The sequence below is a fragment of the Megachile rotundata genome, chromosome 2, assembly GCF_050947335.1.
Source record: "Megachile rotundata isolate GNS110a chromosome 2, iyMegRotu1, whole genome shotgun sequence".
Classification (NCBI taxonomy): Eukaryota; Metazoa; Arthropoda; class Insecta; order Hymenoptera; family Megachilidae; genus Megachile; species Megachile rotundata.
Window position 1 is genome coordinate 5,527,759 of NC_134984.1, and position 25,038 is coordinate 5,552,796.

At 41.1% G+C, this 25,038-nt stretch overlaps 1 long non-coding RNA gene across 2 annotated transcripts in view; it reads right to left on the minus strand.

The window, feature by feature from the left end:
• Positions 1 to 6,056: 6,056 nt before the first annotated feature.
• LOC105663862 (uncharacterized) overlaps positions 6,057 to 25,038 on the minus strand; it is a 129,932-nt gene continuing 110,950 nt past the window's right edge. Inside the window, exon 4 of one of the 2 annotated variants that reach the window (XR_013040519.1) lies at positions 6,057 to 6,395. This is a non-coding gene — a long non-coding RNA (uncharacterized LOC105663862). Of the gene's footprint in view, positions 6,396 to 23,623; positions 23,885 to 25,038 lie in introns of those variants that run through there. The other variant, XR_013040520.1, reaches the window with a different exon arrangement.

The following is a 25,038-nucleotide window of genomic DNA, read 5'->3' on the forward strand; positions in this document are numbered from 1 at the left end:
AAGACCCTGGCCAGGAAGAGGGGCAGGCCCCTGGGATCGCAAAATGGTAGGAACACCATTGTGAACTCAGAACAGGCGGTCGCGAAAAGGACCGCGGACGCGCTTGCGAGGCTTAACTGCGAGAAGCAGAGGGCCATCGCTCTCCAGGCCGAAGAGGTTGCGGTGGCCGAGCGTAAGACTACTGCACTGCGGCAAATGGCGTTCGAAGAAGGTAGAGAAAGACGCGCAAAAAGTCAGTCATTATAGCGTGGAACATGCAGTGAGTAGTATCGAAATAGTGAACAGAGTAAAAAAGGACAAAGTGTGCGAGGAGAGAAAGGACAGTGAGATAGCAAAGCGGAGGTATCAACAAAGAGCAAGGAGGAAGCGAACCGTTTGATCAGGAGGTATAGCGGCAAAGAAGGGCAGGTGACTGCATTTCTCCCGAAAAGGATGAAGTACCGCAGAGGAGTCATATTTGAGTGGGAGGACTCAGTAGAAGAGTTAACCCTTTGCACTCGAGCGGCGCCGATACAGCGTCCCGCCAATTTCAAGTGTGAACTCGTGCAGCACCGATACGGCACCCGGCCGATTTCAAGTGTGAACTCGAGCAGCGCTGCTGCAGCGCCCGAGTGATTTGAAGTGTTAAGTCGAACGACGCTGCTACGGCACTATGGTCTTTTGTAACTCGATCTCTTTATTTACGATGTGCGATAAGATATTTTTCTCTGAAGTACTTTCGTGGACTAGGTTCGGCTGACATTGTAGCCAAATCTTAGCTCAGTTCAGTTAGTCTCAGCGTAGCATTCGTTTGAAACAGTCATATAGTAGCTAAAAAATATTTGAGCCCTAAAATATGGAGAACGATCAGATCAGCTCGAGTTCGGACGAATTCGATTTTTGCCGCTTTGGATGACGAACTTACATTGATTTCCGGTGGATTATGTCGCGAAACCAACGAATCCAGTGGAGAAGACAGTGATGGAGTAAGAGGTGTGGACGGCGAAAAATTAAAATTATAGAGAGCGACAGTGAAGTTGAGAGTGATGTTGAAAGAGAAGTTGAAAATGAAGCTGTGGAAGGTGCAGCAGTTCAACATGGGTACTTTGCGGAGACTACGACGAAGTGCTGCCAAACGTACAATTTATACCTGGTCAAAACTCCACAGCACCACAAATAATGTCCAACGTACAAGAACCAATAGATTTTTTACAACTGTTTTTCACTAATAAGCTCGTGAAAAAAATTATTCGTGAAACCATTAGGTATGCAAAAAGAAAATTGGAAGGGAAGACGCTGTCTGCAACTTCGATATGGCGAAGCTGGCGTGATGTCACCAACGAAGAGTTCTGGGCATTTCTTGCTGTCGTTATCAATATGGGGACAATGCCGTTGGCCAATTTGCAAGAATATTGGTCGAAGAATGTCGTCAGTCATATTCCTTTCTATTCGGAAACATTTACAAGAGACAGATTTAGTCAAATATTTTGGATGCTTCATCTGGAAACTCTTCCAACACACACCACCAATCCACGAATGCGCCTACAACGCGTAAGCTGCTTTTTGGATTATCTCAATTCAAAGTTTTTGGATTATTTTATACCGGACGAGCACATATGTGTGGACGAATCAACTATAAAATACAAGGGTCGAATTTCGTTCATTACATACATACAATCCGAAGAAACCGACAAAGTGGGACATCAAAGTTTATACTTTAGCTGACTCAAAGACTGGCTACATTTGCTGTATTTTGCCATACTATGGATCACTCATCACAAAGCTTTTGGTCAGACCCGATTTACCAGTTTCATCAAGAATACCAATACACCTATACCAAGTGTTGTTGGAGAAAATTCCAGGTGCTCAGGGAACCAGGGTGCTCACCATATGTACACGGACCGCTACTATACCAGTTACCTCTTAGCTCAAGAGCTAGCGAAATTGAAATGTAGTCTTACCGGAACAATCCTAACAAACAGAAAAGAATTGCCGACGGAAATAAAAAAGCCAAAATTTTCGACAAAATCCACGGTCGCGTATTGGCGGGGTAACACTTTAGTTTTAGGATGGAAAGACAAGAGGTGTTATGTTCCGGCTCCTCCTCACTACACATATATTTTTTCGCGCCATTACTACACAAAACCACACGTTATTAGCAGATATTGCATAATTACAAGGTTATAATTATCGATCATTACATTTTTTTCTCTACAGTCGGTAACATCTCGACAATTGATCAATTACCATAGGAGTTACCATTAGTCGGTAACTTATCATTAGTCGACCTTAGACTCAATCGCGAAAGGTAACTTATCTTCCGTCGGTAACATTCCGGCCCGGCTCATAGCATTGCAATGTAACTTACCTACCGTCGGTAACTCAACGGCCACCGAACCATTACCAACAATAGATCGTTTACCATCAGTCGGTAACTCGCCAACAGTGATGCCGGAATAAATGCTACCGCGTTATCATAGGTCGGTAACTTATCGGTACTTACCGACCGTCCTTTTAAACATTATTAATTAATTATAAACCTGCTACTAAACGTCCGGTATTAACAAGTGCACACGCACCTACTTATATACATATATATGTATATACATACACATATCTGCGCATATCTATGTATCCACTAATAAGAATGTTACTTGGGTAAAATCCCAAGTCCGCTGCGAATGACAATTTACATCAGTGCTCGGATTTAGTTGCACGTTTCGGGCCGATTTCGGGGTAGACGCCTACCGTGCCCTCACTCCCGCGCTAGACTGCCCACGTGACATTGTGTGCCAGGGACGTCGTACGCTAGATTTGTCGGGATCCAGCCATGATTCAAAATTTTGCTTGCACTGTTAATAATTATTATTTTTACAGATTATTAAAGTTATTAATACTATGTTTACATCTATAAACATCTTTTATATATACAGGGTGTCCGTGCCAAAGTGTTACAGCGTGATATCTCGTGAACTATTGATGTCACGAAAAAATGCTTATATGGAAATTGCAGGGCAAAAGAGGCCCTATGTTTTGGCGGAAGCAAAATTTTGTTGTTGTTATTAATGTAAAAGATATGTCGGTGAAGTTTTGTTTTTTAAATGGAACTATATATTTTTTTTCGATCAGGCGATAGTGCTTTTCAAGACGAATTCATCAAGGTTTTATGTACTTACCCGATTTTTATTAGTTTTCGAGATATAACGCTTAGAAATTTACTGATTTTCAGCAGTGACGTCTCGGTTTGAGTAGTAAGTCATAAAATCGGTCTTATTGTTGCGGTAAGTGCCGCGGGTTTGACTCTGCTTGCCGAAACTGATAGCCGAGGGTCTACGGTCCCAACGGTAAGTCCGAAGAGTACGAAACGGAAGGAATTGTCCATTACGCTTTAAGTTTTCCGCATCGAGGATGATGGACTATTCTTTCCGTTTCGTACTCTTCGGACTTACCGTTGGGACCGTAGACCCTCGGCTATCAGTTTCGGCAAGCAGAGTCAAACCCGCGGCACTTACCGCAACAATAAGACCGATTTTATGACTTACTACTCAAACCGAGACGTCACTGCTGAAAATCAGTAAATTTCTAAGCGTTATATCTCGAAAACTAATAAAAATCGGGTAAGTACATAAAACCTTGATGAATTCGTCTTGAAAAGTACTATCGCCTGATCGTTCCATTTAAAAAACGAAACTTCACCGTCATATCTTTTACATTAATAACAATAAAAAAATTTTGCTTCCGCCAAAACATAGGGCCTCTTTTGCCCTGCAATTTCCATATAAGCATTTTTTCGTGACATCAATAGTTCATGAGATATCACGCTGTAACACTTTGGCGCGGACACCCTGTACATACAATAACAGTAATACATGTTATAATAATTACAATTTTGTCAATAGTTTTTCATATCACCCAAGAGGTACTACTGTACCTCTATTATTGTTATTATATGTATATATAAAAGATGTTTATAGATGTAAACATAGTATTAATAATTTTAATAATCTGTAAAAATAATAATTATTAACAGTGCAAGCAAAATTTTTAATCACGGATGGATCCCGACAAATCTATCGCACGACGTCCCTGGCATACGGCATCAGTGGGCAGTCTAGCGCGGGAGTAGGGGCATGGTAGGCGTCTACTCCGAAATCGGCCCGACAAGTGCAACTAAATCCGAGCACTGGTTTACATTAGGCTAGGATCCCGTTTTTGTTTACCTCCGAATCGATCGAAGAGACAATGTTTATGAGCGGAGAAAACTGGAAATAAAATAGACAACTCAGGTTGCGTCCTCTATCGACTAGATCTACAAATATATATAAACTCTATTACCCACCCATTCCTACTCCTATTACCCACCTATTTCTATTCCTATTACCGACCAATTTTTTGGTGAAGGAACGACGCGAAGGCATCGTTGCCGGATTATAACGCTGTTGCCATATCTGTCAATCTATTTTTAGACGTCAAGCGACTTGTAGGAATACGGGCTCCATCCAAGTTTCCTAATCCTAGCGAGTGCAACTCGAGGAAAGAGGAAGGGGATGATCAAAAATGCACTTGAGCCAAATGAAATATCCAATACGTCAGTCGATAGTATATATAAAAAAAAGACATCTTACACCAAGTTTCAACCCCCCTATCTCGACCACGGGGTAGTAAAAAGGGAAAAACAAAATTTCGGTTTTTGGCCTGTTTTGCCTATTTTTCAGATTTTTATATTGCAAACTGTAGTTGTAAGAAATGAAAAACCGCATTTAATAATTTTATGTCGTATCTGGTTTTATTGAGAAACGTAAAGTGATACTGCAACAGAATTATTAGCAGCTTGGAGATAAGAAAGAGTATAAAAACAGAAGCAGGTAGACGCGTGCGAGACAGATATGATAAGACATTAGTCACAGTCAGATCATATTGCGAGCTGGACCGATCATCGATTATACCGCGGATTCAGATATCGTGATTCAGTCATTCGAGATTGTTCGATTACCACTTTTGTAACAATAATCAATAACATTGTAACGTAGTATGGGTTAAGAAATACAGTATTCACTCCGTAAATGTTTAAAAAGATCTCTACTGTAAATGTTAAAATTTAACTCGTAAATGTTAAAATTTAACCCTCGAAATCAGTCAAGAATGAAACACGATCGGTCGCCGAAACGACGAGGATCAAATATCGGTGAGACACATACTAATGCAAGCAAAGGAAAAGATTGTAACTTTCTTATTTCTTACTATTTTTTCATGAAACTTTTACTGTTGTATTTGTCTAGATTTCCTGATTAAAATGACACCAAACATGATATAATTACGTTAACAATTGCGTGTGTAACGAGTGATTAAAGTTTTTAACATAAAAGAGGACGGCGAATGGAAAAGAAAGAGAAGCAGAAGGTTGACGCGTTCGGCAAACATGAAAGATTCGTGCATATTTTGTCTTTTAAATTAAAATATCAAAATTCTTTATTTTTGGGTTTTCGTCAATGAAACTTTGATTATCGTATTCGTCTCGTTTTTCTGATTAAAATGGTACCAAACACGGTATAATTGAAATCATAATTACTTGTATAGCAAGCCGTTAGGAGAAATTCGTATCTCTACCGTAAATGTTACATCCCAAACTTTTATGGCTTGTTACATAAGTAATTACGATCGTAATCATATCGTATTTGGTGTCATTTTAATCAGAAAAACGAGACAAATAGGATGGTAAAAGTTCCATTGACGAAAAACCAAAAATAAAGAATTTGAATTTTTTAATTTAAAAGACAGAACACGCACGAGTCTTTAATGTTGCCGAACGTTCGAAACTCTATCCCCCCTTGTCTTCTGTATCGCTGTCTCTTTCTAAAGTTTTTTTTTTAAACCCAAACTGAGTGATTTCGTGCGTAACGATAATTATTGATAATTATTTAAAACACGTTGTTACTATATTTATCAATGTATTTTTACACATCAAGAAACTTGTAGGACTAAGGGTTCGAGCCAAGCTTCCCTATCGCAGCGGGCGCGAAAGGAGGAAACAGAAGGATAGGTTAGGGTTATTCTGCCGATACCATAATACAATACAATAAAATTGATAAAAAATTACATTTATTTACTATTCATTGATACGCACGTAAAAATCAATTACACGTTTTAAAATAATATCTCTTCCTTCGCGTCCTTCTTCATTTCTCTTCGCTGTTATACCTGCCTTACCGCACTGATCTATTCCAGTGTCGCGTGCCCAAGCAGGTGGTGGGAGAACCTGCCTCTTTCCGTGTCACTGATTTCCTTTGGTGTTTGCGCCGCACGGGTAACAGGTAGACCTTTCAAAGTAAACAAAATTTCCGATCTCAGGGCGTTGACCGCAGAAGATGAATCAGCTGTTAGACGTCCCTGCTTGGCATTCTTTATTTACGAAGTATCTGCAACAGATGAAATGATATAAATACATGATTATTATTGCTCGTATTATATCGACTATTGTGCAAAATTTTATTTTCTGGAATCTCCAGCTTATTTTTCGCCAAATAACTGTAATAATTCAAATTAAATACTACATTTTGTTTGAAAAGCATACATTACCTGCAACGCAATATCCTTTCAATGAACAAAGTGATCTTTTTCTCCTCTTTCGTAATGAGGAATTACACGGTGCATTCTGCGAGATTCGCCCGATGTAGTGTGCCGCCATACTCACGAAAATTCATTTCCTCTCTAATTTTTCGTTCTAAAATCTGTAACAAATTATTAGTACGCAAAGAAATTATGATAGGAACCCACTCTTAGCAAATAATACTTCTTTTATGATATTTAAATTTCAACAACTTTTTTTCACTTTATTATTACTTAAAAAAAAAATATTGGGTCGGCAAGAAAGTAATTTCGGTTTGCGCCAGTAGATAGCATTATGTTTGTTTTGTTATTCTTTTGTCAATGTTAGAATTCTTTTCTTTTGAGATTTGGTAGTCGATACATTTAGCTTGCTATAGAAACAAATTTCGTGTAATTTTGTTTACAACTGTTGGTTTACGGTCAGTTTTAACATGGAGTGCAGAAATAGCCATTTTCGACACATATTACTTTTTTATTTTCATAAAGGTAAGAAAGCAGCTGAGGCTCACAAAGAAATATGCGAAGTGTATGGCGTGGATTGTTTAACAGAACGTACGTGTCAGAATTGGTTCAATAAATTTCGTTCTGGAGATTTCTCAGTGAAAGATGACCAACGTTCTGGTCGACCTTCTGAAGTTGATGATGACAAAATGAAAGCCATAATTGAATCAAATCGTCATATAACTGTGCGAGAGATTGCAAAACAGTTGAATGTATCGCACACAACGATTGAAAATCATATAAGACGTCTTGGACTTGTTAAGAAGCTCGATATTTGGGTTCCGCACGAATTGAAAGAAATTCACTTAACACAACGAATCAACATTTGTGATACGCATTTCAAACGTAATGCAATCGACCCTTTTTTGAAACGAATTATCACTGGCGATGAAAAATGGATTGTCTACAATAATGTTAATCGAAAAAGATCATGGTCCAAGCATGATGAACCAGCGCAAACCATATCAAAAGCTGAGTTGCATCAAAAGAAGATAATGCTGTCAATTTGGTGGGACTACAAAGGTGTTGTGTATTTTGAGCTGCTTCCGAACAACCGAACGATCAACTCAGATGTTTACTGCCAACAACTTGTGAAATTGGAGGAAGCAATCAGAGAGAAAAGGCCAGAATTGGCAAATCGCAAAGGAATCGTGTTCCACCACGACAATGCGAGGCCTCACACATCTTTAGCAACACGTACCAAATTATTGGAGCTTGGTTGGGAGGTGATGTCGCACCCCCCATACAGCCCCGACCTTGCACCATCGGATTATCATTTATTTCGAAGTTTACAAAACTTCTTAAATGGTAAAAATTTCAGTAATATCGACGCCCTCAAATCGCACGTGGTTGAGTTTGTTGCTGCTAAGGACCAGAAATTTTATGAGCGCGGGATCATGAAGTTACCAGAAAGGTGGCAAAAAGTCATCGAACAGAATGGAAAATACTTGACTGATTAAAGTTCATTTTTTGTATAGAATAAATTGAGTATTATTTCACACTAAAAAGCCGAAATTACTTACTTGCCAACCCAATATTTGTTAATGTTAATATTGTTTGAAAAGAAGTATTATCGGACGATGGAAACCACGAGAAGGTGGTGGGCTTCTTCCATCAGGATGGGATAAAATGGGACAGGATGGATGATATTGGATAAGATAATTTGGATAATTATAATTTCAACCCACCAACAAGTCAGTAGGCACACGCCAAGCAAGGGCATGCGGGACACCGTCCGCAACTGCACTTTACAGCGCAGTCCGACGGCGGTTCGTTGCAACATTTTTTATTTTTATAATTTTAACTCACCAACTGCACTTCACAGCGCAGTCCGACGGCGGGTTTTTCGAATGTTTACCTGACCTTCGGTCACTGATCTTTTCCGTTTTTCCAGGCGCTTCCTTTCTTCTGTAATATATTCGGGTTCCCTAATAGGCATACCCCTGTTGTACCGGCTATCTATATATTCCGGTAGCATGCACTCCATATAAAATTTAATTAATTTTGGTTCCATTTCAGTTTCCCAAAACTTGTCCTCTTTTTCAACGGTTGTGCATTTTATCCCTTTCCGCGTCCAAATGCAAAATATGCAGTACGATCTACCCGTTACGTGCAATTGTCCTTGCACTTGGTAAAAGTACTGGTGGGTTCTGCTGAGCGCAGTACCTTCTTCATCTTCGTATATGCGTCGGATAGACGGAATCGTTTTAATAGCTTCCTCTGGAAACAAATTTTCGGCTGTTTTGGGGCATTTTATTTCTACGATGCCCTCTTCGTCGATGACACCATCCGGCGATGCTCCTACGAACGGATGAGAACTATCGATAAAGATTTCGCATTCTTTAATATTTTTCCCTGTATATTTCTTCAATTCTTCACGCGCAATTTCTTCGCACTCTTGCCCGTATTTAATTGCAGGAACGTTAACAATTTTCAGATATATTAATCATTTAACTAAGTTACCACATAATGTGCTACTTTTTCGACGGCACACACTTCCGAAATTGGATGCTGTCAGAAGTTTTGCTTTGTAAATGTACCACTGTGAATTTTTTGATTGTCCAATTGTTTCCATTTGGACAGCATCTTTTTTTCGTTGCCAATTACGGAGCACTGCCATATGTTTTTCTTCCTCCAACTTATAAATATTTTCATCCATGTCTGGCCTTGTAGCGTTTGCTCTATAATCATTATCTTTTTCGGAGGGAAATTGTTTACGAACACGTGTCGCGGTTCCTGTTTCCTTTAGTTTTCGAACATTTTCTTCATTTTTCGTACTTCTGCTTCTTTCCATGTGTGATAAAATTCGTGACGGTTTCTTCTTCATCGCTCTATTTAATGCTGACAATGGTTCCTTCGTATTATATTGTAACACGGCAGCAGCACATCTTGCCGTGTACGAACCGCTTTGGCTGAAATTTAACCTTTTTCCACCGACGTATTTGGCAATTACGCTATTGAAGCTCTCCACAGGATTGTTATTGCAGTTATATAATAAACTTTCTGCGTGAGCTGCTAATGGCTGAAGTATTTCTTTTATTAGTTGATACACTCCCATATTCTTCAACTGTGGAACGATGTTTTTTTCATTTTCTTTGTTTTGTCCATTGCAGAAGTAATTTATTTTATTACAATCGGCGTGTTCGCCAAACACGTGGCTTGGAACATTGTAAATGTCGTAGTATAAATTTTTAATTTTGGTGCTGGTTGATACAGTTTCACTACTTCTATATTGTGCGGCTTTTACAATTGCTGTTCGCATCTGATGCTGCTTTCCACAGCTGTCCTCAGTGTACCTGCAGTCGTTTTTTTTACAATTTCCTTCATTTTTCTACAAAAATTCCGTAATAAGTGATTCGTGCATTCAATTTTCTTTACACGAATCTCTGTCTTATACGGATCTGCGTCTACAATCTTTTTGTACACGCTGCTATCTCCGCCAGCGATTAGCGTGGAATATATTAATCCACGCTTTTCGACGCTGGTTTGAAATCCTTCTACAATGGCATCGCTTACCATAGCGGTGGATGCTCGGCTCTTGCTCCAATTTTTAAAGCATACATGTTTTCGTGGTTTTTTCTGTTCTCTTGCAGCACATTCGCAAATTTTGCATCTCTTATTGCGTACTCCAATGAATAAAACTTTTCGGGTGTAATATCCAACTATTACACCAACGCCCGACGCAGAGTTATATGCACCGGTGCGATAAGATCTCTTCATCCAGCGCCCATCGGCGACGACGGGAATGTATGGAATTCCAGATTGTGGAGCAATATCTCGCCCCTTTCAACAGCTAATCGCCTTTCTTCTTCGGCCGCTGCTCTCATTCGTTGATTCCGCAGCGGCAATCAACGAATTCGCTATTTCGTCATGGTGTTTTACAAATTGTCTTTTCGACATGCATTTTATATTCATTGCTGCCAACAATTCTTCCATTTGCGCATAGCTACCCCCAGTAAACATTATTCCAGCCACGGCACTACGGTTTACGTCCATTTCTTCAATTTCGTCGGGTTGACTGTGAATTTCCCTTTCATAGTGGCACAAAGTGCACACTACCTTGAGGGTAGTCTTCAAGCCCGACTGTTCCATGCCAGTTATCTGCAAGTATTTTATCTCGCAGTCTTCTCTATTGTCGGCATGATGGCTCATTTTCTTCATCTCTTCAAACATGTGCTGCATGTTTACGATGTTTAATCCCTTTGAAAAAAACGGCGTTTCTTCTGGCCGGGTTGAAGGTACTTCTTCTACGGTCCAGGTACCGTTTTCGCCATCTGAGGTGTGTGCTGATATCGTATCTTCTGAAGTTTCTTCATTTTGTGCTATTGGTACTGCCTCGCATATTGAGAACATGGAGGTCCTTCCGTCGGATGTTGACGGCTGATTTTCGCTTTCCTCAGCAAGTGTTGTATTCCTTGTCGAAGCATCTAAACTATATCGCCTTTTATGAAGTCTTTTTTTCTTGGAGTACCTCTTCGTTGAGGCGTATAATTTTCTTTTTACTTTTGGTGCACTCACTGCCGTTGCACTCACTTCCGGTGCACTCAATTCCGTTGCACTCACTTCCGGTGCACTCACTTTCGTTGCACTCACTTCTGGTGCACTAACTTTCGGTGCACGCGCTTTCGATGCACTCACTTTCATTTCACTCGTTTCACTTTCGAACAAAAAAAATAATAAAAATACTAAACAAAATACTAATAAACTAAATAAAATTAATACTAAAAAAAAGGTAAATAACTAAATAATTTAAAAACTAAATCACACTATACGTAGACGTAATGCAAAAAATTCCGATACGTTGCATTCGGATATTGCAGAACGTAATGTGATACTGGACGACGCTGCGACGGAAGAGGAGGTGAAAGCGGCTCTCGTCGAGATAGGCCAGTGCTCTCCTGACGATATTCATGTGGGAGAGATTAAGAGGACCCCAAGGAGTCTGGGAACCGTCTGGGTGAGATGCTCCCTAGAAGCAGGGAGAAAAATCGAAGAAGTTGGAAAGGTCAGGGTGACCACTGGCCGAGTTGTAGTGCTACCCCATAGGCCCATGCACTGCTATCGGTGCCTATACAAGGGACATGCAGCTGCACTGTGCGGTCAGGAACAGGACCGATCGCACTTATGCTATAAGTGCGGCGAAGAGGGCCACAATGTAGCCGAATGCAGCGTGGACGTTACAACTTGCCCGCTATGCCGCGACCTTGGCCGGCCGGCCAATCACCGCTTGGGGGCTCGCGGGTGCGCTCCCAAGCCCAGGCGCAGAAAGGAGCGACCACCGAAGAGGATGCCAAGTCGCGGCCGCCCTCGTCAAGAGGGAAGAACGAAGTAGGTGGCAGCCATTACTTCGTCCGGGGAGTTAGTTGGCAGGCACAACAACACCAGCACCCACAGCCGGTGCCTGTCAAGGCCGCAGGAGCTTCGAGCGGGGGCTCGAAGTTGCAGGACACGCGGTCTGGGCGAGTCGGCTGCGGCGTGGTTACGTGGCCGACAGTGTTTTTAAGCACAGGGGAGGGAACATTCTGATGACCGAGAAGAGGCGCTACAGCGTTGACGGGGATGGCCGGGGATGAGAGTAGGCACTGGTCGCCTCAGCCATCCGTCCGATGAGGTGGGAACCACCGGGGGGTTTTAGTGAGTAGGAATCTCACACTCCCCTCACTCTTCCCCCGGAGAGTGGGGGGGTCTATGCAAGATTTCCCCTCGTCAAAAAAAAAAAAAAAAAGAACGTAATGTGATGTAATATGCGTACCCATATTGAGAGTCGGTGGTGGGAATGAGTGATAGTGGTGGGAGTGAGGGATAGTGGTGGGGTGCATATCTTTGAACCTCGGCATCGATCGACGATCCAGCATTTGCAAAGTGACCAGCGAGCATGGATAACCTCAAGAGCTTGAGGAAAGCAGTTGAAGAAGTAAGTAGTTTGCGTACAATGTCACGCATACGGTGTCTTGCCAGTGTTAATTACAAATTTACAATATGTAAATTATTTATTTCTAGATAGATATAGCCTCCACTGAGGAACAAAATAAACATGAAGAAGAGAAAAAAGTAGAGGAGGAGAACACGCAAGAAGAAGAAGAAGAAAGAACTATTTGAATTATTGTGAACTATTTGCTTGGTCATAGGTTTGAAAATAAAAAAATCGTAAAAGTAATTAGGTTCTAGGAAACATGTGTGACGAGGCAACTACGCAATATAAAAGCAAAAAGAGTTTTATTAATTCAACTAATCATTCGATGTAAGCGTAACGTTTGAAACTACAAATAAATATATTTCGAATTATGTTGTGTTTAGTCTTATTTTAATTAGAAAAATGTCAAAATTGTAATAGTAAAAGTTTCATATGAAAATAATGGAACATAAAAAGGCTTGACTGTTACATTACGATTATCCTAATGATATGTTATTGTTTTTTTACAATTACACTTTGCGCTCGAAAAATATGAAAGAATTGTATGATATGCGCTATGTGAAACTCAACGTTTCAGTAAAATAGGCCAAAAACTAGAAATTCGATTTTTTCCTTTTACATATGCTACCGACTGATGTATTGGGTGTTCGATTTGGCTCAATAGCACATTTGATTACCTTATTCGGCTGTATGTATTGTAACGAATCAAGGACGCAACGCTAGAAAAATCTGTCATAAGTTATCGTTTTATTTGATTTTTTATTTTCATTTGGTTGCGCGAAATTCTTGTACATTTTCGAACATATACGACATACAGTGAATATTCTATATACGCAAATCTTTCGGGTCTGAGGTTTTGCGTATATCGTAAAGGTGCAGTGAATATTCTATATACGCAAATCTTTCGGGTCTGAGGTTTTGCGTATATCGTAAAGGTGCAGTGAATATTTTATATACGCAAATCTTTCGGGTCTGAGGTGTATATCGTAAAGGTACTATTGTATCGGCTTGGGTTTTTTTCCGTGACCGTTATTAGCAACGGTCATGCGAGGTACTTTTGGGGGATAGGAAATTTCCCAAAAACCGTTACGCGGGGCGATTCGCTGTTGTTTTATAGGGGTACGCGTGGCAACAAGCCTCGTGGCATTATGAATCGCGCCTCTCGGCCGAACACACGCGCAACGAAGAGATACGTTTATTAATAAATTATTATTGTTTTTATTAAATAGTTAACAAAACTTTATTTTTACCTCACCAAAACCTAAAGACACTCCTAATGCAAGAATAAAACTTTTTTATTTCCGATTTTTTTCTTTTGAAATTTTTTCCAGCATATTTGTAACATTTTTCTCATTAAAATGAGACCAAACACGACATACTTCGGGACATATTTACTTGTAATTTCAAGTGTTACGCGTACATCGATGATTTTACTCTAATAAGATATTGCAAGTAAATATAACTCAAATTACGTCGTGTTTGGTCTCATTTTAATCAGGAAAACGTCACGAATATGATGGAAAAAGTTATATAAAAAAATGGATGAAAAATAAAAAAAATTAGCAATGCTCAAGTATTGCAAACAATCGAACAGACTTTTGATCTTTGCCGACTGCCACGATCGTAGCGTCTCTTTCTTTTTGACTCGCTATTCTCTTCGACGCGAGAAACTTTTATCGTCAATTAAACCAGTAACTATAGTCCAAATTATATCGTGGTTGGTCTCATTTTAATCGGAAAAATATAAAGAATTAATTGGTAAAAGTTTGACAACGAAAAAGTCAAAAATAAAAAAGTTTCGATTCCCGGTAACCGAGATCGCACTTCTTTTTCTCTCTGAGAGATAAGATCCGACGATACTGATGAAATTGAGATTTTATTTTGCCTTGGTATATACACTATATGGTATTAACTTTTATTTAGTCTAGCTGTAAGAATTTCTGTGCGTATGAAATGAGATATTGAGTTGCGTTTGTGAGAGAATGTTTAGATGATCGGTTCGAATGTCGCGTTGGGTGTCCGAGTTCGAAGAATGCCTGATAAGAATAATCTCGGGCGAGAATGCGTCAGCGTGCGTGGAGATGAGTAATTCTTCGTGCGAGTCAGTTCGTCACTGTTGGCGAAAGCGAATGGCCGAAGACCATCTCTGTTAATAAAGCGCGGAAAAGTTAAAGGTGGAAAATTGAATTGAATACGTGACGTGCGCAGTGGAATGCGCAGTGTCATACCTAGTCCAGAAAACTGTATGTAGTTACCGACAGTTTTGTGGTTTCCTAGACATTGTAGGTAACTTGACCGAAACCAAGAAAACACACGACAAATACTACAAGCGCTCCAAGTGGAAAATCGTGAAACTATAATTGTATGGTGGAACACCGTTGACAAGCGCAAGTGCACGTCACTTTTTCCGCAATACGACAATCCACCGACGCGCTCCGGGTCGTCGGCCCACCTTCTGTGGACCGACGATATGGGGGTTTCGGACGAGGAGCTCGTCTATGCCGTCAAGAGGGCCAGTGCGCGCAATACTGCACCAGGCCCTGACGGCATCCCGGGCCGGGCTTGGGCCTTGGCACTCCCATTTTTGGGTGATAGACTCAGGGGCCTGTTCAGCGCCTGTTTGAAGAACGGGACGTTTCCGCAGTTTTGGAAGAGGGGACGGCTGGTCCTCCTAAAGAAGGCGGGCAAACCCGAAGGGGAGCCCTCGGCGTACCGGCCGATCATTTTATTAGATGTGGTGGGTAAAATCTTCGAAACGATTATTGCAAAAAGGCTCACCGATCACCTCTCCGGAGATGGTCCCGACGTGGCCGACTGGTAGTTCGGTTTTCGTAAAGGGAAGAATACGATAGACGCGATCCAACGCGTAAGAGACATCGCCCAGTCGGCCACGTCAAGGGGCGGGGTGGCGATCGCTATATCGCTAGATATAGTGAACGCCTTCAACACCCTGCCCCATAGGACAATTATAGAGGGGTTGGATAGACACCGGGTCCCCCCGGTGATAGGTGCTATTATAGGGGACTATCTCCAGGAGAGGTCGATCGACTGCGTTGATCGGTCGGGCGCCATTAGAGTTTGGAAAGTCGAGCGGGGTGTGCCCCAGGGTGCGGTACTCGGGCCGCACCTGTGGATCGTGGGGTACGACCCCGCTCTGCGGGCCCCACTGCCACCGGGTTTGTTCATTACATGTTTCGCGGATGATACGCACATCTTGGCAGTGGGGCGAGATTGGTCGAGGACCAGCCGTCTCGCAGAGTTAGGAGCATCGGTGGTCGTTGCCGAGATCCGGACGCTCGGGCTGGAGGTAGCTCCCCACAAAACAGAGGTCATGGCCTTCTGCCGGACACGTGGGGGCCGGCCTCCTGCCGGAGCGTCGGTCCGGGTAGGCGGGGCCGAGGTCCAGATCGGGTCCGAGATGCGGTATCTCTGACTCCGGCTGGACAGCCGCTGGAGATTCAAGGCCCACTTCGACGCGTTGGCCCCCAGGTTGGAGCGCGTGGCAGGCGCTTTGGCGCGCCTATTGCCCAACCTGCGAGGTCCGAGTGAGAAGGTGCGCCGGCTCTATATGGGGGTCATGCGGAGCATGGCCCTATACGGCGCCCCAGTTTGGGCTGCCGACCTGGCTGCCAGTCGTCGCTCGCAAGGTGTTTTGCGAAAAGTGGAGCGGCGGCTAGCGGTCAGGGTGGTGATGAGGTACCGCACGGTCTCCTACGAGTCGGCTATGGTTCTGGCTGGGGTAATTCCCTGGCGCCATCAGGCCGAGGTGGAGGCAGCGGTATATAGATACCGCTGCACCCTCCGTCAGGAGGGAATAGTAGAGGGTGCCCAGCCAGGGCCCAGCGTCGAAGAGGTACGGCTCCAGGCCCGACGCGCTGCTGTCTCCCGCTGGAAGGATGAGTTGTCCTCCAGCGGGGCCGTGGGGAAGCGCGCTGTCGGGGCGGTCCTTCCGCGAATGGAGCAGTGGATGGACCGCGGCCACGGGCGGCTCTCGTTCCGAATCACGCAGGTGCTCACCGGGCATGGTTGCTTCGGGGAGTACCTGTGCCGGATCGGAAGGGAACGGACACCGATGTGTCATGAGAGTGGTGGTGCTGGGCCCGACGACGCCCAGCACGTGCTGGGTCGGTGCCCTGCATTCGCGTTGCAGAGGCACCAACTAGAGTGTGAGCTTGAGTGTGATGCTGCCTGCCTGGGAGATGTGGTTGAGCGAATGCTTAAGAATGACGGGGGATGGAAGGCTGTCGCCTCCTTCTGCGAGACGGTGATCTCGAGAAGGAGGAGGCAGAGCGTGATAGGGAAAGGCGCGGAGTGGATGGAAGAAGAATGAGAGGCAGAAGGCGACCCGCTTCTCGGGCGCCCTCTTGAGGGTAGTGGGGCAGCGCGGCTTCACCGCGTCGTCCCCACTGTGTGAAAGATGAGTGAATGTGTTGGTGTGTGTGTCAGCGTGCTTGTGGTGTGATTGTGTGTGTGTGAGTGTAGTTAGTAAGTAGAGAGAAGTGGTGGGATGGCGATCGCGTCGCCCTCCCCGACGTCGGTCCCCATCTCCTTGCATGAGTGTCGGCGGTCTTGGTGCGGGGTGTCGGAGTTCCCGGGATTGACCGAGGCCGCCATGGCCGCAGGTGTCATGGGCGGGGGCCCATGGCACCATTGCACGCCGTCAGGTGTGTGGAGACGACGGCGGGCGTGACGACGTCGTCGGCTCCGATAAGGGTGGAGTGGGTTTTAATATTGTTGTGTGGGGAGGCTTCTCCTCCCCACGAGAAGGGCGACGGTTTGGTCGCAAGGCGGCACATTGGCGGGCCGTGGCGACAAATATGGCACGACCCCATAGCCCGCCATGCCGCAGAGGGTGGGCATCACCGAGGGGTTTTAGTGGGTAGAAATCCCACACTACCCCTGCTCCTCCCCCGGGGAGTGGGGGCGTCTTGTAGAAGATTTCCCCCCGTAAAAAAAAAAAAAAAAAGGCGCAAGTGCACGTAATCGTATTTTTCGTCTCATTTCTTCTAGTAGCGATGAATTGACAAAAAATGGACCAAGCCGACATCGCACCATTACAGTAATGTCGGGCTGCTATCGCTTTTGGTGAGTAAATGCCTAAATTTTACGTAAAACGGAAAATACGGCGCAACGTGTCTAGGAGCGGCCATCTTGATTGTTTACATCTACAGTGAGTCACAAAATTATTGGCACAGGGATACATTTAAAAAAAAAGGCGTCAAACAAAGGGTTTGCGAAAGTATTTTTATTATTTTTTCTTTCATAACATGTTCTTTACACTCTAAGCTAACTGAACAATACAAAAGAATAACAATATTTATTGTAAACAAAAGAAAATAACAATTCATAACACAATGTGTACATTTTCGAGGTTACAAAATTATTGGCACAGTCTGCATTCAATAAGTCCAGTTGAATATCATGAGCTTCAAATGCTTTTGTTTTCCATAAGAACATTGTAACATTGCTTAGTGTATCCTTGACTCGCAAAGAGCGACGCTGAATTGTAAAAATTTACAGTAAATACAATTTTTACGAAAGTTTGTATTATAATGGTTAATAAAGGTAGAGAAACAAGTGTAGAAATTAGAAATATTATAATTTCGCATTGGAAGAATGGGAAATCGTATAGAGAAATAAGTAAAATTATAGGAAGAAGCTATAGTACAGTAAGAAATATTATTAAAAAATATGAAAGGGAAGGAAAAATAGAAAATAAGTATGGACGTGGTAGAAAGAGAAGCTTAAATACATCAGAAGAACGTTTTATTGTAAGAAAAGTAAAAGAAGATCCGAAAACAAGTGCTCCCAGAATTACTGCAATGTTGGAAAATTTTTGTGGAAAAACAATTTCTAATGAAACAGTACGAAGAGTACTTAGAAGACACTCTTATAATGGTCGTATCGCCAGACGAAAAGCACTAGTTAGTGCTGTTAATAGAAAAAAAGATTAGATTTTGCCAAAAAATACATATTGAAAACTTCTGACTTTTGGTATAATGTAATTTTTTGTGACGAATCTAAATTTAATGTCTGGGGATCAGATGGTCGTTCAACAGTATGGAGAAAACCAAATGAAGAATTGAAGCCTAGAAATTTGCAACCAACTGTGAAGCATGGAGGCGGTAGCGTCATGGTATGGGGGTGTTTCAGTTATTATGGCGTAGGGAACTTACATGTTATTAACGAAACAATGAATAAAACAATGTATTTAGACATTTTGCGAAACAATTTAAAACAGAGTGCTTCAAAAATGGGTATTTTAGATAAGTTCCTGTTTTATCAAGACAACGATCCGAAACATAAAGCACACATTGTAAAAGAGTGGCTATTATACAATTGTCCCAGAGTTATCGAAACACCCCCACAATCGCCCGATCTCAATCCTATTGAGATGATTTGGAACAAACTTGATGTCCAAGTACGAAAACATTGTATTACTAACAAAAATGTTTTGGAAACTAAATTAAAATCCGAATGGAATTATATTAAAATTATATTAAAAAATTAATCGAATCAATGCCAAAAAGATTGGCAGAGGTAATTAAGCAAAAAGGCTATCCTACAAAATACTAGAAAGCGAATTTTCATTTAAGAATAGTACTATAATTAATTATTTTACAATATGTGCCAATAATTTTGTGACCTCGAAAATGTACACATTGTGTTATGAATTGTTATTTTCTTTTGTTTACAATAAATATTGTTATTCTTTTGTATTGTTCAGTTAGCTTAGAGTGTAAAGAACATGTTATGAAAGAAAAAATAGTAAAAATACTTTTGCAAACCCTTTGTTTGACGCCTTTTTTTTTAAATGTATCCCTGTGCCAATAATTTTATGACTCACTGTATGTCTGTCTCACGTGTACGTCCGAAGAATTTTTCGTTTCATTCAAAATGTGAGGTTTGTTGGCGTAAAATCGATAGCAGCCCGATATTGGGCATATCTACCGGTGCTAAAGCTATCCTCAGAAAGTGAATTTATGCAATTTTCGAGACGTGAAACGAAAAGTACGAAATCGGACCTCTCTCTCGCACATCGCTTATACGTGCATGCGCCGTCACGTGTTAGTGTACACGCACAGTTACTGCGGGATCCTAGCCTTAAGGGCAGGATCCTGCAGTAACTGTGCTTGTATACTAACACATAGCGGCGCATGCACGTATAGGCGATGTGCGAGAGAGAGCTCCGATTTCGTACTTTCGATCTTACGTCTCGAAAATTGCATAAATTCACTTTCTGAGGATAACTTTAGCACCGTTAGCTATCCACAATATCGCGCTGTTATCGATTTTACGTCAATAAACATCACATTCTGAATAAAACGAAAAATTCTTCGGACGTACACGTGAGACAGACATAGATTTTGACAGTCAAGATGGCCGCTCCTAGACACGTTGCGCCGTATTTTTGCTTTTACGCAAAATTTAGAGATTTACTCTCCAAAAACGATAGCAGCGCGACATTACTGTAATGGTACGATGTCGGGTTGGTCCATTTTTTGTCAATTTATCATTTCTGAAAGACGTAAGATCGAAAATACGATTTTGCACACCGGCGCCTGTCAACGATGTTCCGCCATGCAATTATAGTTTCACGATTATCTACTTGGAGCGCTTGTAGTATTAGTCGCATGTTGTCGCGGTTTTGGCCACATTACCTACAACGTCGATGAAAATACGAAACTGTCGGTAACTGCGTACAATTTTCGGGACAAGGTATGACACTGCGCATTGCATTGCGCGCATCACGTAATTCAACTGTTCAGGGAAAATAGAAATCTCAATTTTCCACCTTTAACTTTTCCGTGCTTTATTAACAGAGATGGTCTTCGACCATTCGCTTCCGCAAACAGTGATGAACTGACTCGCACGAAAAAACATTCATCGCCACGCACGCTGACGTATTCTCGCCCGGAATCATTCCTCGAACTCGGACACCAAACGCGACACTCGATCCGATCATCTAAACATCCTATCGCAAACGCTACGCAGCATTCAATCGGACTCAGGCAAACAACTCATTATCTCATTTCATACACACCGAAATTCTTACAGCTAGACTAAATATAAGTTTAAATCATATAGTGCATATACCAAAGCAAAATAAAATCTTACAATAGACTGTGGTGCAAGAATAAAAATGTTTAATCGTTAGATTTTGGAGAATTTTTTATTCTCCACAATTCATTATTAGAATCATCGGATCTCATTTACGACATAATATTATGGAATTGGAGAGAAAAAGTGCGATAATATCGGTTGCCGGAATCGAACTCAGAACCACAAGAATCGTAGCAGCCGACCCTACGCGTTTACCTACACAATTTCTTGCAAATTTGTTTTCTAATAGTCGTAATAAATGAATTACATTGCACCGAATTTATATAACAGAAAATAATATAACACATTACCTCTTGCCGGCTGTTAATTCTGTAGGATTACAATATATAACAAGAAATTTTATATGTATATTTTTAATTAAAAATAAAGGTAAACTCGCAACACAACAAAAAAAGAATCAACTCGTTCGCTTCGCGGTTCAGAAGTCAGTCCGCTCGTCCTTTCCACCTCCTCGTGCGGTGCTCTGCCTCAAAATCTCCGACGGAGAAGATGCGTCACCGCAGCGATGACGCCCTTCGTCGAATTTTTATATTTTCTTTATTGACCCGTCAATTCGTCTTCTTATTATAAAATATATTTGAAATAATTATGAATAATTACGAAGAAATTGTATATAATAGTATATGCAATAGTATTTAATATAATACTGGAACTATTATGGATAATATCACCTAACCCAACCCATATTGAAAGTATTACAAAAAAGAAAATTAAAAACATAGCATGAAAAACTAAAGGGTTCCACAAACTAACGGGGATTCGATCCCACGCCTAGAAAACATCCGCCAATTGCGAGGTAAGAGTCCTACCGCTTTCGCTAATAATGCTGTTGCAGTATCCTTTTACGTTTCTAAATATAACTAGATACGACGTAAAATTAATAAATGCGGTTTTTCATTTTTTACAACTGCAGTTTGCAATTTAAAAATGTGAAAAAATTCTGTAATGTGTGCTATGTAAATCTCAATGTTTTAGAATTTTTTCGGAATTTTTGTACGAGATTAAATAGCCAAAATAAGCCAAAAACCGAAATTTTGTTTTTCCCTTTTTACTGCCCCCATGGTTGAGATAAGGGGTTGAAACTTGATGTAAGATGTCTTTTTTTGATATGCTATCGACTGTCGTATTGGATATTTCATTTGGGTCAAGTGCATTTTTGATCATTCCCTCCCTCTTTCCTCGAGTCGCGCTCGCTAGGATTAGGAAACTTGGTTCGAGCCCGTATTTCTAAAATTTGCTTGACGTCTAAAAATATTGTAGATTGATAGATATGGCAACAGCGTAACAATCCGGCAACGAGGCCTTCGCGTCCTTTGTCTGTCAAAAGTTGGTTGGTAATAGGAATAGGAATAGGTGGCTAATAGAGTTTAGATATATTTGTAGATCTAGTCGATAGATGACGCAACGCGAGTTGTCTAGTTTATAGATTGTTTATTTCTAGTATTCTCCACTCATAGACATCGTCGCTTCGATCGATTCGGAGATAAGTCAAAAAGGGGTCCTGTCCTTAATGACTTGACGTATGCCTAATTCTTTCTTATTTTTGCGAATTAAGGGGAGTGTCCCGTTTTTGTTTACCTCCGAATCGATCGAAGCGACGATGTCTATGAACGGAGAATACTAGAAATAGAAAATCTGTAAACTAGACAACTCGTGTCGTGTCATCTATCGACTAGATCTAGAAATATACCTAAACTCTATTGCCTACCTATTCCTATTCCTATTACCCGCCACCTTTCGGCAGAGAAATGACGCGAAGACATCGTTGCCGGATTGTTACGCTGTTGCCATATCTATCAATCTATTTTTAGACGTCAAGCAAATTGTAGAAATACGGAAAGCCAAGTTTCCTAATCCTAGCGAGCGCGACTCGAGGAAAGAGGGAGGGGATGATCAAAAATGCACTTGAGCCAAATGAAATATCCAATACGACAGTCGATAGCATATCAAAAAAAGACATCTTACATCAAGTTTCAACCCCTTATCTCAACCATGGGGGCAGTAAAAAGGGAAAAACAAAATTTCGGTTTTTGGCTTATTTTGGCTATTTAATCTCGTACAAAAATTCCGAAAAAATTCTAAAACATTGAGATTCAAATAGCACACATTATAGAATTTTTTCATATTTTTATATTGCAAACTGTAGTTGTAAAGAATGAAAAACCACATTTATTTACGTCATATTTCCTTATATTCAGGAACGTAGAAAATCAGTTCTAAAGTATTATTGGCGAAATTGATAGGAATCGTGCCTCGTTTTAGAGCGCGGGATCAAATCCCGTTGGTTGAACAGTTTTAGTTTTTTCATGTTATATTTTTTTTAATTTACTTTTTTGTAATACTTTTAATATGGGTTAGGTTACGTAATATTGTCTACAATAGTTCCAGTATTATTTAAATACTACCGCATGTACTATTATATACAATTTCTTTTTATCTTATGAATATAGAAATGTATAACAATAATTCAAAAAGATTTTTGCATTAAAAGCTAATGCATTAATGTCACATTTTGATAATTATTCATAATTATTTCAAATATATTTTATAATAAGAAGACGAATTAACAGGCGGCAAGAGATAATGTGTTATATTATTTTCTGTTATCAAAATTCGGTGTAATGTGATTCCGGTATTATGACTATTAGAAACTGAAATTTCAGGAAATTGTGCGGGTAAGTGCGTAGAACCGGTGACTACGAATCTGTGGTTCCGGGTTTGATTCGCGGCAACCGATATACAAATTTTTTCTCCGATTCCATACTATTGTGTATCGTAAATGAGATCCGGTGTTTTTGATAAATTTGCATACGTTTGACTAAAACACGTCAAAAATTATTATTATAAGGTTTTCTGAAATACAATTCAGAGAAAATCTTTATTGAAGGAATGAATAATATATTAGGCGTCATTCTAACATATGTGTCGTTTTAGAAAAACAATCTCTTATGCTCGAGTCCTCAATTCATTCTGACTCCACAACATTCAATAAAATCTGTATAGAAATTATATTTATTTATCGTTCATTGAAACACATGTAGGACAGTGACATTTTTTACAATACTATATTTTTTCACGCTTTGTGCATTCCGTTTTTTGATTACTGTTATTGACGCGTCAACCCGCTCGTTATCTGATGTCTTTTATTTAAATAGGAGTGGAGGAAACTCGCTCTTGCTTTGTCACTGATCTTGTTCCATATTTGCTAGATCAGCTGTTACTTCTTCTCTGCTTGATTCGGTTTTTTCATTTACAAAGTATCTACAACAGATAAAATGATATGCTTATGTTAAATATTATTTTTATGTAACAACGAGGTCAAACGATTATCGTTTAACTACAATGATATTTTTTTTTTTTTTTTTTTTTTTTTTTTACGTGGGGGAAATCTTCCAAAGATACTTCGCACCCTTGGGGGAGGGCGCGGGGTTATGTGGGACTTTTACCCACTAAAACCCCCACGATGGTCCTTCTCCAACCCATGAGTGAGACCCCAGGGACTCTTAAAGAACACGACTGGGGCCTTTGTACCATGTCTGTCATCCCGTGGAAGATCGGAAAAGACCTCCCTCCCATAAAACCAAAACTAATCCTTACGGTAGTGCCCGAACCACCGAGGCACCACCGTCCCCCCTGGGGCAGCGTGCAGGGCGTCCTGGGCCCCCACCCAGAACGCCACTGCCCTTGCACAATAATAATTATGTTAGCTTGAATGCATTTTTGGGGAATCATTGAAGTCAATTAGCCGTTGGTATTTTGTCCTTGAACGATTTATGAATGGGAACAATGTTCATTATGGACGTGGCCGCAGAGTGGGGAAGGCGAGGATGCTGAAAGAATGAACGAAGTCCGTGATATATAAAAACAATATCTAACACATATTATTGTTATTTTATGTATATATGTAAGATATTTATAGACGTAAATATAGTATTAATTACTTTAATAATCTGTAACAATAAAAATTATTAACAGTGCAAGCAAAATTTTTACTCACGGATGGATTCTGACAAATGTATCGTACGATGCCCCTGGAGAACGATGTCACACGGCAGTCTACAGCGGGAGTGTGGGTACGGTGGGCGGGTACTCAGGAATCGCTCCGCAATGTGCAACTAATTACGAGTTCTGCTTTGTAGGAAGGGAAAGGGTTTAAAGTGCTTTTAGTTATTTACGGTTTACCAGCGTCCAGAAACTCGATAGATAGCATGATCTATGAGTACAATTGCAGAATGCAATTGTCAACTATCGGTAAAGGTCGATGGTACTGCACTTTCCAGTACAGTGTGACACTGGACCGTTGCAACGTTTACTGTTTTTCATTTTTCCGGTGTCAAGCAACTCGTGTGATCGCATCATCCACGAGTACAATTGCAGAATGCAATTGTCAACCATCGGTAAAGATCGATGGTACT